Source organism: Colius striatus, chromosome 7 (genome assembly GCF_028858725.1).
Source record: "Colius striatus isolate bColStr4 chromosome 7, bColStr4.1.hap1, whole genome shotgun sequence".
NCBI lineage: Eukaryota > Metazoa > Chordata > Aves > Coliiformes > Coliidae > Colius > Colius striatus.
In genome coordinates this window covers 5,526,193-5,541,991 of record NC_084765.1, presented here as the reverse complement: position 1 = coordinate 5,541,991, position 15,799 = coordinate 5,526,193, and the positions used below count along the sequence as shown (strand labels likewise).

The following is a 15,799-nucleotide window of genomic DNA, read 5'->3' as shown; positions in this document are numbered from 1 at the left end:
AGTCATACCCAACAAAAAATCAGCTGAAGTTAAATCCAAAGAAAGCTCTTCTATTAGTAACTATTGACCTTTGAAAATTTACTATTTCCTTTTTGGGATTTAGAAAATATTTCAATATATCTTAGTGCAAAAAAAGCTAGGAGGGTGATGAAAGTTTAATTTTTAAGGAAGTGACAAAAGTGAATATAATTTTATCAATAGCTGGCACTAGTAAGATTCAATGATTCAATTAACTCATTTCACTCAAAATGAAAACTGATATGTACCTGAGGTGATTTTTTTTTCCCCAATTTTTCCTACTTTTGTTAAAGATTGTATTAGAAATAAATGATAATGTGCTCCTGGCAAACAATCCAGCAATTTCATTGGCGTACATGCAATGATGACTCATGTCACAAGGTTTGGATTCTTGCAGTAAAAGGGAAAACAACATACACCATCTTCAAGATTTTCCATGCTTATCAGCATCAGCATAAGTGAACATGAATACCATCCAGTTCGGCTGAAGCAGAGTTCAGAAGATTGAAACTTGATGGAAAACCCCATTCTAACCACCAAGCACAGTGTGTGGACCTAGAGAGCAAAATCAAAGGGTATGAGAATTATGTTGACTCTGGAAAATGTTGATCAAACAGCAGACTAACATCTAATGAACAAAGATATCAAGAAGTTAATATACAGTAGATTGACCAACTATATCATACTTTAGAAATAAAGACTCTTCAATCTCTGAGATTTGCTAGTCTAAAGTCTTATTTTGTTTAAAGTTTTTTCCAAATACCGGTTCTCACCCACAACATTCAGTAAAAACTCTACTTCATATCTATGTTCTTCTAGCCTTTGCAGCTAACGTGCTCTCAACCTGACAGCTATGCCCAATTAGGGGTCATGCTGAAGACAGCCACGACGAGAAAAGTTGCTAAAAGGACTCCAAAGCTTTTCTCACTCTCAGGTCTTTTTTTCTATGAATTTCAATGAATTTATATTGCTTGAATAAAGGATAAAGAGAGAAATCCTTATCATGAAAGATAAAGCAAGCTACATACCAATAAGACAAAAACCAGATAGCAATTAAAAATCAATCAGCAATGGGTTTTGAGGAATGATTATTTTTTCTGGCTAAGACATTTGAGTAAGTTTTCCTTCTCTAAAAGACAACCAGGAAAAGAGGGGAAAAAAATGGAGGAAAAAGATGCTACTACATGAGGGAAAGATAAAATGAAGACAAGAGTTTTAAAATTTATTTGGGAATTCAACTGCCATAAACAATGGGAAAATCAACTTCTTATAAAATGTTTGCTCTAAAGCAATTCAATAGAAATGTTTCTTTGATACAGTAAAAATTAGTCTGTATTCTTCCTTGGCTTTGACTGAAAGCTCTGCAACTGTACCAGCTATTATTCTGCTTTTATGTTGCTTCAGGTAAAATAGCAAAAGAAATAAGAACAAGTTCTAGAAGAGAAAAAAAGGCCATCTCAACTGTAGTCTTCCTTTTTCTTTTGCTTTATGTAAGAACAATTACGTTGCCTTATTGTATGAAATATGTCCAGCACTTCTAAAACTGACTTCCAATGAAAACTACATTTCTACTCCCATCCTAAAAAAAATCCAAAACTTCCAAAATGAACCCAATTTACCAAATGGATTTTCAGCCCTGCTACTGGATTAATACCATAACACTGCATCTGACCAACTCCTGGATTCAATTTCTGATTAAAAAAGAAAAAAAAAATACTCATATTTGTAGGGAAGTGAAAGATTAAACATTTTTTGCTGCAATGATTCCAGCTGTCTCCATAGTCTTTCAGCCTTTGATTTCATTTATATATGTTCATGAAATACATTTTGCTGGACTAGTTACTGAAGCACAAGGAGATGCTGATGACAACAGAAATAAATGTTACTCATTTGAAAAATAAAACTTCAAGGGATATCATCTTAAAACATACTAAAAGCACCATGCTTTCTTATAATATTCATACAATTTTTTTTTTTAGGTAAGTGCAAAAGATCAGCTTTCTTTTCTAAAGCTCTGACAAGGCCCCATAGAACTATCTTCTGCATAATAGTTAAGATGTTACATATGTGGTATATAAGCAAATAGCCTGAAAAAAACCAAATTTACATCATTCTTTCAATTAATTTAAACTGTTTTTTCTGATATACCTGACAGATGAAAAACATCTTTTTGTCTCCATTTTTTTTATTTAAATAGAAAAAAATAATTTGTTTATAAGTTAATAAAAAACATCTAAAGTGAAAAACGTAATTAAAAAAGTCTTCAGTCTTCTGCATTTCATTTGGAAATTCATAGTGATGGCTGTTGGCTGTAAGAATTGACATTGCACCTCTCAAAACATTGACTCCCAGTGGAGTCAGTAGTGAGCCCTTGCAGAAATCAAGACTGATTCCTTGCTAAGCTGCTTTGACAAGTGTGAAGGCAAGAGGTCAAAGGAAGAGATTACTTCTCTCTAGTCAACCCTCCTGTGGCCATTTTTTGAAAGTTACCTAGTTTTGGGACATCCCTGCAGAGAAGACCACAATATGCTGGAGACAGTCCAAGAGAGGGTTGATGGTTAAGAAGCTGGAGCACATAGGAGAAGAGCAGCTGCTCAAGCACCACTTCACTGGAGAAGTCTGACAGTGAAACTTCACATCCACACAACTATTCATAGATAACTCCATGGATATAGGTACCCAGCAAAGAGACAAGAGAAAATAGTCACAAGGTGCAAGGTGGCAAATTTGAATTGGTCATAAGGAAACAAGTCATCCAAGTACAAGTGGAGAAGCATGGGGATGGAGAGGGCTGTGGAACAGGAGATTTTTAAAACCTGACTGGATAAGGCTCTAAGCAACCTGACCTAGCTTTGAAGCCTGGGTTGCCCTGAGTAGAGTTTTAGACTCCAGAGACATCTTCTGACCTAATTTCTTACACAGTTCTGGAAGATTTTCCTCAAAGCAAGAAAAAAATACAGGAAAAAAAAAAAAAAAGTCTGCAGAAAGAGTTAAGCTGACACAGCAACTACAGCAGAATGAAAGACAAAAGATTTTAAGTGGAACTGAGGAAGGTTCAAAATAGAGTAACAGAAGAGGCAATAAGAATTCAGAAATGGTTGATAAGGAAGAATCTCACACATCCTGAAAACTAAAAAAAGAAAGGAAATAAGTAAATAAAAAGATACAAAGAAGTAAAGATGCCTTTTCACACAATCATGCCCACTTATGAAAAGTCTCCTGAAAGGAACTTACCTTGGCTAGTCAGATGTCCAACGAATTCAAGGTGGTTGTTATTGGAAGTTACACCTATGCAAACATAAAACTTTATTTTCTGAATCTGTAAAATTAATTTTATGAGTTGACATGGCAGATGGTCCCAGTGAACTTCACATATTTTTATATTCACAATGTTTGTAAGGGATATTTTACTGTTCAAATATCTCATGTGTGAGTTTTAGAGTATTTATACTACCTTTCAAAGAGAAGTATGTAGTTTTTACTGTGTGGTAGTTCAGATTCTTATTTTAGAGTACTGCTAAAAATATAAAGGTTTTTACAAAGCTGAATAAATGGAAATTGAGTCCTTTGTCTATAATCTTAGCTTTATCTAAATGATCTATTGAAAAATGCTGCTTTTCCTGCACTTTTTAATTGAAAATACAAATGCCCATTTTGGAGAACTTGGCCATAGATGAAGTTACCTTAACTCTGCAGTTACAGAAGCATGCAATACTCCAGCTGCAGTTATTCTCAATGAAACAACAGTTTCCAAATAGAGCAAGACGACAATTCTGTGCAAATCCATCTGCCTACTAAGAAAGAGAAACCATGCTGTAGTTAGGACACTCCATTTCCCACTATTACAGACTGAGTTATTCCATGACTTCCTGCATTGGAAAAAGTACTATTTAAGGAAAAGTAACTGCATCATATATTCATTCAGCACCTACAACTGTGAGACTGTGAAACAGCTCTGTTCCTGAAGCTGTTGTCACACATTTCCTGGTACTTTCCTTGAGACCCTCCTTTCTCATGAACTAAAAATGATGCAAAACCGAAGCCCCAGCAGGATTTTATAAAAAGTTTACAAACCAGACTGACCTTAAGAATTGAGAGAAATTAATGACAGAAAAATAGGAAGATGATCATAAATCATTAATCTCTTGATTAGAGTAACTTCTTGTAATTTAAAAGTAGCAATTCCTATTCTGACAAGCAGTATTTTTTCCTGCATTGGAAAAATTATTACCCATAGCTATAACTAGCAGGAATAGGATCTTCCTCCCCTTCCCAGTCTCTCGAATCTCTCTTTGCCCCATCCCATGTCCCTTTAACTTTCTCTCAGTGCAGGCTCTAGAATGGGAAACATGATCATTTCAGTACCCACCTGCTTCATAGAATATTGACCTATTGTATTCCCACATTACTGTAATAATAGGAACAAAGAGAGAGATGAATCAGTATCTTCAGACTTCCTTTTTTTTACCACTATCAATGAATAATTTATATTTGGTCAGGTTCTTAGCTATGTTTTCTCGGGAAAACTGAAAAATAAAAGCACATTTTATAAATTTAAAGAGAACTGGACCATCACTCCTGTGTCAATTTAAAACTGACAATCTGCAGGCAAAACAACAGGCAGTCTGCTATCAGAACCTTAGAGCTATACTGTGCAGTTGATCGATGCTGAACTAGGTCTCATCACATTTATTACTTTGGTTCATTTCTTAGCATATAAGGATCTCATTTGTAGTTGTAATCTTATTAGTATCCATTATGCCAGTTCTTATGAAAAAAAAAAAAGAATGAAGTCTTATTAGCTACATATAATGAACTGCTTACTAGAAGCTCATGTGTCCAGTAACATCCAGAATTACTTGCAAGAAGCTTGCAATAGTAATGCTAATTTGCATCTGTTATCTGACTAAGCACTAAAAAAACCTAAACAAAAAACCAAACAAAACCCTTTCCACAAAATTGTTAACTCAATTATTGTGTAGCATAAAAATATATCTTCATCCAATAGCTATAGTGAATTTTTAAGCTACAGTATTTTACAGTGACTTCAGCAGTTGAGTATTTCGGAAGTGTAACATGAAATTTCAACAGAATCCTTGTGTTTACAAAAGATAGGTCATTAAAAGTAAAATGAACACATGAAAAATTAAACAGCATGGGAAAGAAAGCATAAAACCAAAACCACATTAACACTTACTTTCTAATGGAGAGTGTATTTAAATAAATATGAGGAGTATAAAAATGAATGAAAGTAGCAGCAACAATAAAATGGAAGCGTTGCCCCTTTACTCGCTAGACCTTCAGCTCCTGAAAACAGTGAATTTTAAAAGAGCAAAAAGGGAAGAGGAAAAAGGTTAAAATCTCAAAATTAAAATCCATTTTTTGTGAGGCTGTATATTTTGAGGATATTCTTGGTGAAATCTTTGAAACATTCTAAGCAAGCTGCCACTGGTTTGAGTTCAGCTGTCACCATTTGCTTCCTCATGGTGTATTAACACTCATCTAATTAATGTGGGAGTGATGGTTTAAGAGGCTAGCATCTTCTCACTGGTAGCTGCTTCCTCTCTCTGATGTACAGACATACATACCAGCCATTTAAAATATTAATGTACATTTGGCAGCTGAATAAGCATGACGAAAATGGAGTAAAAATGCCATAACCATGTAGCAATGGGTTATTTCAAGGCCTCCGTGTCACTCAGGGTCCCCAAATGAGTGCACAGGAAGAAATAGCTTTACATAGTCAACAGCAAGAGACAGTTACCAAAACTTCAACCTTCCTTCCAGCCATTTGTTCTCATGAAAAGGCTCTGTTAAGCACCAAGTAACAGATACTTCTTATCTGCTCCTCCTAATAGCACAATCTTCTACACTGGAAAATCAAAAACTGGAAAGCCTTTTGTCCTCTACCACCTGAAAGCTGGGATAGAAAGAGAGGAAGAGCATAGCTTGATCTCTTACAAAAGAATAAATTATTACTGTGGTCACACAGAATGGCTGAAAAATACAAACCCAGATATTTGCACAGTAGGGAACTCTAGCAATGAAATCCTGTCCTTAGTGGACTGGTGAAGCACATTATGTCACTTTATTACTTCAAACAGCTACCATATCAGGCTTCAACAGAGGTAACAGAATAAACCTACTAATTTTCTTATTTCTCCTTTATATATTCTATCTCGTGTTATCTGGTGTTTTTCTCAACAGCTCTAGAGTTACAAGATCAGAGAGCAGAAGAGAAAGGACCTATATTAAACCTTTAATCTAGAAGATCCTTTCTTTATAGCATTACCCAGTTCACCAGGCACCATATGAGGTAGCTTTGTAATTCTGCTGTAACTTTACTCTGGTCATGAACTATTAACACCACCAACAGAACAAGTCAGAAATGCTCAAAAATGGGGACTCAAAATTCTCATAGGACTAGAATTTTCTTGAAACTTTATCAACTCTCCCAGGCAGTTACACTAACTCAGCTTTCAAACATCTTATTAAAATGCCAGTAAAAAAAAAAAAAATCAAACGTGATTGACAGTGGAAACAAGTAAATATATATCAAAAAACAGAAAGAAAATTAAAATCATGATACCCTAATTATTCCACCTCTGCATAGAACTTTGAGTGGATTCCTTAAAATTCATTCCTCCTGGCAGCCTCTGTGTGAACATTAAAAGTGTTCACAGCTAAAAGTTGGAAAATGAAAAAAAAAATAAAAAGTTTTGCTTCTTCTTTTCTTTTTTTTGTTCTACAGTAGGTTTTAAAAAGGCCACAGCTTCAGAGTTTAGGTAGGCAGGGGGCATGTCTCCCATTGATGTACTCTAAATCCTTTTTTCTTAATTTGTGGCCAAGGATCACATTGCTACTATTATGTTCTTACCTAATGATTTTGGTATTTTTGGACTAATGCATGACAGTAAAAGAAAGGTTCTGAAGAACATGGTTGAATTTTAAAACTTAGGTGGCATACAGGAATGCCTGCCTGCAAGAGAATAAAGCACTGAATGAAAAAAGAGAACTGCCACATAAAAAATACTGAGTGTTTTGAAAAAACTTTGTGTACTGCTTGGTGTATTATGAAGAAGACTGCCCATTTTAATTATGTACAGTCACCATATTTGTAATATGAAATCTACTCAGCAGGGAGTACAAATTTCTTTTGAGATTAATCTTTAAATTAAAAAAATCCAATTTTCAGATATTTTTCTTTATTTTCATAGATTTTTTTCCTGCAACTTTACACATCATGCTCAATACCGTAGTTTTCATTAACCATTCACACCGAAAACATTTATTCATTTTCCCTTGTACTACAAGGCTTTCAGAGCAGCCTATAATTACTCTCAAAAAGTTTTAAAACAACTGCAGAATTGGAGTGGTGGTTGTTAACCTCAGATATAATTTAGCACTGGTAAAATGCTTTCCTAAGTTAAAGGAACACTTATTTTGAAGACATTTGCCTATTTCTCTTTTTTTCCTTGTTAAACTGAAAGAAACTGCTGAATAGACATTTTAAGCAATTTCTTGATTCCTTGCCTTGTCCCCATTCCAGCCTGTCAAGAAACTTGAATTCCTTCTGCCTAGGCAAAAAGGCTAATAGCGAATTCCTATGGATAGATATAGGTATGACATGAGTAATTTCTGAGAAATTATATATGAACTAGATGATGGCACTAGCTAGCATCTAACAAGCACAGCTTCTTTGCTTTTATATGACCATGAGAACATCTCATTTTTGTTCAGATCCTCCAAAAGCTAGTAGTTCACTCCTAGTAATAATACAGATGTGATGCAAGACTTGAAGGAGGCTCTTGACTTGACCAACTAATATGTTTGTGAGAAACAGAGCAGCATCAGAAAAGAACTAGGGAAGGCTAATAGCATCTAAAGCATAATTTTTTTTCTGAAGAAAATCTTTCCACTGAAGTGCAAGTACTTATGAATGCAAATTTCAAAACATTGTCTTGTAGTCAGTCTGAAGAATAAACAATCTCATGTTTATTTCTAGATTTCCTACAAAATAAAACAATAAAAAAAATTGGAGATGTTCCTTTTGTATAATACAAAATCATAGAATGTTGGGACTGATCCCTACCAGCACACTACATTTAATTCAGAATAATATCCTAGAAGGTAGATGCTTTATACCTCAGCTATGGAAAAAACCTCTGACGGACCAGGGAACTTCTTTTCACATGGGGCAAAAATTTAAAGCATTGTTCTCACTTCATTAGCCCGTCCTCCTTATCATTTCAGAGTGTGACTAATGCAATCTTTTAATTCCTTATTATCAAACATAAGTAGTGGATGACAAGATGCATCATTTATTATTCATAGCTGAAACACACAAAAGCAAATCCAAACAAAATCTCAGGTACATCCATTGAAATCCCATTGTTATCAGTGAGAGTATGTGGGGCTTCTGGGCATGCTACATGCACAAAATCTTTATGGCAAAGTTTTACTTCTGTTCAGGTGTGCTCAAGACAATTATCAAATCAACCATTATGAAATGCCTTGGAGTCCAACCATGTTTCAGGACAGACAGCAGTAACAATAAGTGCTTTCTTATGACAGGTTGTTATTTCACTCCATTTTCCCATTTTATTTAGATACTGGATTTCTAAAACAGCAACTTCAAAGTCCTGCATTTCTTAAAAGTGTGAATTATTAATAGCATCATGGTTAAGCTCCTGTGCATTATTCATTTATTCCTCCTGACTATTTGTGTTTCTGAAAATCTTCCTCCTCCATCTTTCACTGAACTCTATATACCAAGGCACTTCAGAACAGCGAGAGCAATGCAATGGTGGCTCCTAAACAGACAACAAGTCCTGCAAACTGCAGTATAGAACACTTTAGCTGAAAAATCCTTGCTTTGGCGTATTAGAAAAAGGTTTGGTAGTGGGTATAAAACAGCGATACTAAAGCACATTGCTGCTTCTTTCCTTGATTTGGTTCCTCCCCTAACAAGTCTGTACAGTCCTCAGATGCTCTCCTGCTGCATCCCATGACATCTCCTGTTTCCCTAGGCAGGGACTCCTCTGCCTGTGATGTGCTGCAGAGAACTGCTGCCAGGGATCCACAGCTTTTCTACATTTTGTAGTTTGCACTTGCTTCAATGATAGTGTGTGTTTGTCAACCAATTGTACTCAGGAGGAGATGAAGCCTACGTCAGAATGCTGGGCTAACTCTGGGTGTAGTAATAACTACACCATAATGAAACCATCTACAACAAGAGGTAAACAGGAACAGCTATTCACGTCTAAATTCACCTTTTTAACAATTGAATTTTCTGGTGAACATAGTAATGTGTTTCTGAAAACAAAAGTTTTAAATACTTAAGGTCAACTTTTTAAAGTATGGGAGTGCACTTAATTTCAGCACCTTACAAACAGCATTAGGTGCATAACCTTTAACAATTATTCCATTGTTGGATATCAAAACACTATTAAAAACCCTAACAGAGTATTCACCAGTGTCTTTGCAAATTCTTTAAAAAATCTAATTGTGAGTGATTAAAAGCCTCTCATGTATAACAATGTTCAGGGGAATTTCACCTAAATAGCTTTGAAATGACAGCCTTATTCTGCAAAGGATCAGCCTTTAGAGATGTACAAGGCTTTACCAAACGCTGAATATATATCAAAAGTAATTTGAAAAATATATTAAAAAATATGTATGCATATTTCATACCTATAAATGTGTCAACAAAATGGAGGTTTTCCACACAAAGGAATTTAGGCCTCCAGGTCTCTCTCCACAAAGACTATTAAAACTCCAGCAATACGTTTTATCATGTTTCAATTTTAGGAATGGTGTGACTACAGACGTACAGATTTTGCATTCAGGTGATATCTGAATTTCTCAGAACTGTTTGGCTCTACACACACATTCGGTATTTTTCACACACTCACGGTACCCCCTTATTTGAAATTTGAGCACTGTCTGTCTCTGTATGTTACTTTGTCCCCTTTGATTTAGCAAGTCACTTTGAAATCGATACTTGGTGCTGAAGCTGGTGCTGCTGACATAACTTGATGTGAACAAGGTTGAAGTATCTGTAAATCCCCAGTGTACAGTCCTACTTCTATATAACCATGCAAGGAGCGCTGCTCACACACAGAAAGCTGTTCAATTTGTCTTTCACTACCTCCTGTTGTTCTAGCCATCTACCCACTCACCATTTCTGTGTCTCTGCATCAATACTCACCTTCCTATATTTGTTTTTATTTACTTTTTCCTGCTTTAAAAATTCCTCACTATAATTTCTCCATTTATTCACATTTTTTAGAAATTCTTAGGACTGCCTGCTTCCAGCATTTTCACTGCTTAATCCCCTTTGCTCTTTTGTTGCTATTTTCTCATACTATTAAGTTACTTTTAGAACAACCACACAGAAAAGGAAGCTAATATACTGCCACAAAATATCCTGAACGTAGCAAGGGATTGTCCCTCTCAGCCCCCCTCAATAACTGATTAACAATTCAGGAAAATTAATTAATCAAAAGTACTAACTCCACTGGTTTAATGAAGCAGAAAGATAATAGAATGCAATTATATACATCACATCTTCTGGCTTAGAAAAGTACAATACTGGTGAGGTACTTAAACAAACAGTGAGGTGCAAGGAATACTCTGAGCAAGAGTAATTATACTGAATCAGACAAGCAGTGACTAGAATATGACATTTCAAACATTTTCAAACTCCCAAGCTTGCCATCATCACAGTAGTTATCTGGCGCATATGTGACTAGCTACAGCTCTCCAGTAACTGTGATGTACTTATGAATTTTTCAACACAGATTTGCAAGAGCTCTAGTTTCCTTTGTTTGTGTATCCTTCTTGAGCTACCACTGCTACACATAAATCCACTAAGAATCACAGCCAAGATGCAAGAAGATCCATGCATCTTATCCCCTGTTGCTACTAAAGAAACAAACAAAAAAACATATGAACAGTAGCAATCTGATGTTCAAAAGGGATTTTTGCAGATATTCTTCATATAGGATGCTTTTCAAACTACATCCTCTTCTCCTGAGTTGAGATGGAATCTAATTCAGCGTGCTTTCATGGTTTCTTTTTCACTTGAGAGCCTACCTTTAGCAGATCAAAGAGTTACATCATGAATGTTACTAGCTGTCTGATGGTTGCATATTAGAGGTGACTCAAAAGAATAATTAAGATATCAGCTTCTTCAAAATCCCCTGTGAAATAGTCATACGGACCGTGAATTAAACTGTACTCTCACTTGTCAGGCAAATGAACAATTCCTCACTTAAGTAATCTCACTGGCTTCAAGCCCTCACAAGCCAGATGATAACCCAAATTGAAGCAGATTCAAATCTCATTCTGAGAAAACAGTGATGAATTTGCATTCATTGAAGCTCTGAGTTGTTAAAACATTTTGCTGTACGCTGTAGCTTAATTTTGAGTTACATTTGTCTCCAATAATCAATATACTGTAACATATGCTTTAGGATATATAGAACTGAGCTAATTTTAGAATGGGTTTGGTAAAGGGAATTTAAGATTCGTAACCTGAGTAACCCCATCTGTGATATTTTCTAAAAGCTTCATTGCACATCTGACTCAACACAGACACTTCACCTTAGAGAGGCCCAAGCAGAAAACAAGAGATTTTCATGTTTCTCAGCAAACTTGGGAATTTAGCACTGTTAATTTGTGCTATCACAGTGTGTCTAAAATACAAATGGCTATTTTATTCCTCATTTTTCAATGAAAAAAAAAAGCAGCCCATCATTATGTTTCCAATTGCTACCTATCTGCATTGCTTGGAACACAGGCCTCTTGTACAGTGTTTGGTGGGCTTGGCAGTGTGAGATTAGTGGTTGGACTTGATGATCTTAAAAGTCTTTTCCAACTGAAATGACACTTTCTATGCTTCAGTTCCTCATGGTTCTTGGAGCTGTAAAATACCCTTAATTATTAAAAAGAAATATATGTTGACTATTAAAAATTTAATTGCAAAACTTTTAAACAAAATCTGGTATATTGAAGCTGCTATGCAAATATTCAACACTTTTACACAAGCACTAGCGTGAATTACACTAGCGGAAAATTTACACTAGCAAAAATGCTTTATTTATTGCCCTCATGTAGGAGACTTCAAAAATGACAAAAAGCAGAATAAAAAATGAAGTCAGAACTGGAACTTGCAACTCTGCAGTGATACTCCATGAAAAATAAATGGTAAAATTAGAGTTCTAAAGCAAATCAGTGTTGGCAGGGGTTGCCTATTTTAACGGGTCCTTACTGAGGAAGTTTTGAAAAGCTTTGGAATAGGTACAAGGTTTTTCCAAAGATAATACTGTATCAAGCTATACTTAAAGCAAAATGTGGGAAGCTAATGCCCAGACATCTTACCACAGCATCATCGTCTGTAGTCAGATAGCAGAGTTATGTGACATACCAAGAATTTCTCGTTTCCTTCGCTTTGCTTGCTCAAGTAAAATGTTCAGTCATTGGGACAAAAAATCCCATAATATTTATTTCTACAGGATTCATCCACCTACATAATATAACATTTGATATATTGTATTTAATGATTATTTTCAATGAAGTTTTGTATTTTGTTTAAGTTACAACCCAAAACAGACAAAATAAAAAGTCATATTATGGGCCCTTCTATGGTGTTTCATTGAAAAAGCAAAATGCATCTTTAGTTGTGCAGCCATACCCAGCAACAAAAAGAAGAGAAAAAACATAGCCAGGTAAACCTCATTAAAACTGGGCCTTACTTTTCAGTGCCCTGAAAGAGCATTATAAATTACACTACTTGAATTTAGTATCATTTTAAGTGAGTATATTAATAGCTTCACTGCTCTCAGCTTTCAGACTCAAGATGGGATAGCTTTAAAATTTTCTGTACATGTTAGTGCTCCTTGGAGTGCAAATCAAAGAGCTGAGCCCTAAAAATACTTTTACTCAGGCTGACATGGAAACCTGCCCTTCCTGCTCTGGAGAACAACAGCGGAGAGTCATAATCTGTCATCAATTATTGTATGACAGAATTGCATCCTCTAGTACTTTCAGCAGTCTTTTTGGATTATTACCATTACCAGGTCCACTGGTGTCACTGAAGTATCAAACATCCTTGGAGAATTCTCCATGTGAATCTTAATTATAAGTCCAAGTTTCTGAATGCTGAAAACTTTGGAGCAATGTAAAAAATGTGATCTTTAAGAACTCTCATTTAAATTCACAAGTTAAATGCAAATTAAGTTCAAAAGTTGTTTTATAAAGAACACAGGCCATTAAGATCTTAAAATTAAGAGTAAAACCACAATAACAACAAAGCTCTAATCATTAACAGCAGTGGTCCTTCAAGTAGCTCTAAGTGGTTTAAAAAGACCAATTAATCAAGTTAATGACCTTCTCTCCATGAAGAGAGAATGACTGTAGCTTTTTAGAGATTCTCAGTTTAAACTTCCATCCATCTAAACCACACTACAGCTTCAGATAGAAAATATATAAAATTAAACAAAGTATTTGATATCTATCATAAGTTCATATCAGAGAATTCATCTTTTCTAGAAATACTTCGTTTATTCCAAAGTCATGCAACTTCAAGATAAGTCCTTTGAGAAGCCAAATCAGCACTCTCATCAAAGATATAATACTGAACCATACTGAAGTTTTTTACTGTGAGGGTGAGACAGTTAGCAACAGGACAAGGAGTAATGGGATGAAGCTGGAACACAAAAAGTTCCACTTAAACATAAGAAAAAAAATATTTCTTATAGTGAGGGAGCAGTGGAACAGGCTGCCCAGAGGGGTTGTGGAGTCTCCTTCCTTGGAGGTCTTCAAGACCCTCCTGGACATGTTCGTATGCGACCTGATCTAGGTGAACCTGCTTCTGCAGGGGAGTTGGACTAGGTGATCTCTAAAGGTCCCTTCCAACCCCTACCATTCTATGATTCTATGAAGTTGCTGGACTCTGTCCTGTTACACACCTTGATCAGGAAGCATGGAAAGCACGGGATTTCAATCTGCAGGCTGTGTTCCCAAAAGTCATACACTATGCTTAAAAGAAACTCAATGTCAAGGCACAGACATATTTTCTTTTTCCCAGTCTTCATTAAAAAGCTTTGTTAGGGTTATTAAAAAGAACAACAATAATCAATAAAAGCACCCAGAGGAGGATGCAGTAAATTGCGGTCCGTATATTAGGACTAAAGTTTAATATATTCAAATTTTTAAACATTAGAATTGCCTTGAACTCCAAACACAGGTTTTACCTTTTGTCAGACCAGAAACATTCAAACCTACTCACCATCAAATATCTGTTAAAAGAAGAACCTCTTGCAAATTAGATTACATTTCCTTACAAAGGATATATTTTTCAAGACAGCTACCTAATAAAACAAGCAACTGCTTTGCACCAGTCACGTACCCCTTACAGAAAACACAAAGGCTACTGTAAGACAACCATATACTTTTACGTCCCATGTTTAAAAGACTGTTATTCAATTATGATTGAGATCAAATATCAAATCCTAATGAGCTGTCATTCCTTGGAATTATTAAGCTACCAATTACCTGTGAAGTTGTTATCATCAACAATATCTTATTATTATTTTGCCTTTATGAATAACTATTTATTACTTAGCAGTGTTAGGAAAACTGCTTGTTAATGTCTGTCTTTTCTAATTGATACCTGGGAAAAAAATAAATAAGAAACACTTGCTCCTTTTTCCTCTGACATAATTCTTCAGAGCCCCTAGGTTGCATCACCTTTGAAGAGGTAGAAAGTATATAATTAATAATAATTTTTTTTGTCTTTGAGAATATTACTGAGGAAAATAATTTCACAAGAAAACCCACCAGTTTCTGCCACGGCTGAGGTTAAAAATAGCCACAAAATACTATACAGATGGCTCAACAGATCTAGCATACTACTGTGCAGAGACAGATTAGTCTATCTCTAGGACACTGTTCTTTTTCTTATCCAAAGGTATATGTGTAAGTAGAAGAACAAACATTGTAGGGGTGAAGAAGAACGGGAATTTTTTTTTTCAAAACTCTCAGTGCCTTTTTATAACACTATGTTGAGCTCTACTGCAGCTTTGAAAACTAAAGGTTTTACTCTGCATACACAATCTGAAAAAAGAGCAAGACAAAACCATGGAGGTGCATTATAAAGGCAGCCTCCTACTGTGAACACCTCTTCACTCTGTCAAGAAGGCAAAAGGAAAAAATCAAAACCAACAAACCAACAACCCAAACTCTAACCAGAGACAAATCACTGGGACAGTAATCCAGGTTTTTTTCTCATTTCTCCTCCCTATTGAAGACACTCAAGAGACAGGAGAACTCAGTCCTATTCATTCAAGCTTTGTAAAAACAACTTTGACACCAAAGTCACTACTTGTTTTCTCAACTAGAACAAAGTGCTCAGAGGAGGTAAGGAAACAGAATGCTCTCAAGTCTGTGCTATCTCCCACCTTAAAAGTTACATCTCTTCAGCAAGGGAGTTTGAATATTCTGTCACCTGCAAAACAGGTACAGATTCTGTTCCTAAAAAATGTTAAAATTAATTTCTATTTGGCTTTAGGAACTTTAGCTTGTTGATTTATATCTTTCCTATAGGATTGAAAAGCCACATAAAAAATTATGTTTTTCAATTCCTCCAAAAAAATCAAACTTGGTCTTAATGCAAGTGAAGCATACAAGGCACAGCTGTGATGGGCAGTTGGCCATTTCATGAGGATTATCACTGGCTGTAGAAATGAGAATTTAGGGCACTGTTTTGTGAGCAGCT

The 15,799-nt window shown here is 35.4% G+C and overlaps 1 protein-coding gene across 7 annotated transcripts in view; it reads right to left on the bottom strand.

Annotated features, from left to right (window-relative positions):
• The window catches only part of ANO3 (anoctamin 3), a 180,414-nt gene that overhangs the window by 104,490 nt on the left and 60,125 nt on the right, over positions 1 to 15,799 (bottom strand). Inside the window, exons 2-6 of one of the 7 annotated variants that reach the window (XM_061999074.1) lie at positions 4,388 to 4,426; positions 3,702 to 3,812; positions 3,253 to 3,306; positions 2,509 to 2,679; positions 436 to 573 (exon numbers count right to left, since the gene is read on the bottom strand). The exons of 3 other annotated variants lie outside the window; for them this stretch is intronic. The gene's annotated coding sequence lies outside the window, so the exon portion shown is untranslated. The remainder of the gene's footprint in view (positions 1 to 435; positions 574 to 2,508; positions 2,680 to 3,252; positions 3,307 to 3,701; positions 3,813 to 4,387; positions 4,427 to 15,799) is intronic. 3 more of the 7 variants (XM_061999075.1, XM_061999073.1, XM_061999076.1) reach the window with 3 other exon arrangements.